The sequence below is a fragment of the Acyrthosiphon pisum genome, chromosome X (genome assembly GCF_005508785.2).
Source record: "Acyrthosiphon pisum isolate AL4f chromosome X, pea_aphid_22Mar2018_4r6ur, whole genome shotgun sequence".
NCBI classification, from domain to species: Eukaryota; Metazoa; Arthropoda; class Insecta; order Hemiptera; family Aphididae; genus Acyrthosiphon; species Acyrthosiphon pisum.
Genome location: NC_042493.1, coordinates 122,077,561 through 122,079,534, shown reverse-complemented (window position 1 = coordinate 122,079,534; position 1,974 = coordinate 122,077,561). Strand labels below are relative to the sequence as shown.

The 1,974-nt window shown below is 30.6% G+C and overlaps 1 protein-coding gene across 1 annotated transcript in view; it reads right to left on the bottom strand.

Moving 5' to 3' along the window:
• Positions 1-1,974, bottom strand: part of LOC103308359 (breast cancer metastasis-suppressor 1-like protein) — a 24,130-nt gene that overhangs the window by 13,594 nt on the left and 8,562 nt on the right. The gene's annotated exons all lie outside the window — the stretch shown is intronic.

Here is a 1,974-nt window from a genome sequence, read left to right as displayed (position 1 = left end):
CATTGAAACAGTAAGTTCGTTATACTTTACTGTAAACCGGTGTAATATATAATGAACTAAAAGTTAAAACGCAATTTCTTTATATTCACTTTCTTGGAGCTCTGATATTTATCGCTCAATACAATGTTCTCCTCCGTCCGCTTTTTGGCATCTTCGACATTCGAGTTGTTGGACAAAATATCCTCTATCATCAGGGTTTTGCACATTGACGTGTAGTATTTGTATTTTTTTCCACTTTCCAATGTCTGCAACTTAGTTCACAAAAGTAGTGCGATTATCACTATATTTTTATGCTCGATTACCGTCCGTTGTATAAATGTTTAGTTTATGCAATCAGCCATTACTCGACGTGCCCCGAAAATTGTTCAATATTTAATAAATTTAATGATCGACCGACACAGCACTCGACACCCAGCGGTCACCATTACACGTCAAAATATAATAACTTTTAGATTCTTGTAACTTTCAAGATAACTTTTCGTATAGTGTACGACGCACGTATAAAACTGACTTATAATATTACATGAGTACATGACAGTATGATACAGAATACAGATAACATAATATTAAAATCGATTAGCGGCTTCTGCGATTGCGATATCGATATCTTACGAATTATAATTCCCAATGTATTTTTACATTCTTAAACCTTAGTGCATTTTCGAATACTTCGATAGCATTTTTCATAACAATTGCCCGTATTGAAATGTTTGCGCAGTCAGTCTGTACTCTGTAGTGATTACACTGAACGCGGAACAACTGTTGTGCTGTGCTTTCGATTTGTATTAGCGTCTTATAATTTATTTATTACCGCACATAAAATTAGTAAAGAATCAAAGAATAACATTTTGAAATACTTCAGCTCTACTGCCCCAACATCTTCGCAAGCTATTAAAAAACTAAAACTTGACGACAACGTTATTCAAAATAATGAAATTTCCAGTATCTACTGCCACGGGAGGACGATCGTTTTCAACACTCCGTCGTTTGAAAACTTATTTGAGAAATTCTTCTGGACAAATACGTTTAAATGGTTTAACCTTACTTAATATTCATCGTGATATTAACATGAATATTAATGATGTTCTAGATGAACTTGCTAAAAAATCGAAACGAAAATTGAATATAAATTTATAGTTTAAAAAAAAAAAATATAATTTACATATTTCAACTTTTTATAATCAGCGTAGTAAAATAGTTATACACTTATAAATTATTTAATGTATGATAATTAATTGTAACAAAAACATACAATTTTATACAGTTTTATATGTTACACTTTAATTAACCCCCCCCCCCCCCAAAAAAAAAAAAAAAATTATGGATACGACACTGGATGAAACACGAATTTATCGCGCCAAAAGTACCATTTTTAAACTAAAAAAAGGTAGGTAAGTGGATGTCGCTCTGCTGTACAGTAAGTTACAAGTGGGTCACTGTATAATGGATAGTATTAAATTTGAATTCAATGATATAATATCACTGTATAAGAAAAACGATTCTGAGCGGAGACGGTTTGTCAGTCTAGATATTAGACATACATATTAAAGGTATACTTATCTATAGTATTATTAATAATTTTCAAATTAATCATATCACAATATCCATTAGGTAACGCGTTATACATCAACAACAAACCGTGGTACTATCATAGATATGAAATAGTATACTTTAGAAGTTTCAAGTACCCACAAATAATATTATAAAATCACAACAAAATAACTAAAATAGTTATTCCAGGTTTTTTAATATCGTCGGCTTAATTCGTAAATCTCGTAACTCCAAAATGATTACTTTTCAGGAACAACAAAAAACATTTAATTAACTTAATAGCGAAAAAAACAAAAATAATATTATAATTGTAACGTTATTATTAAAAATAATATTTTACCACAAGTTATGCAGACATGCAATCATGGTCGTTATGGAGATACGACAATATTTCTCTTAGTAGGAGATTCCATGGAGTTAAGT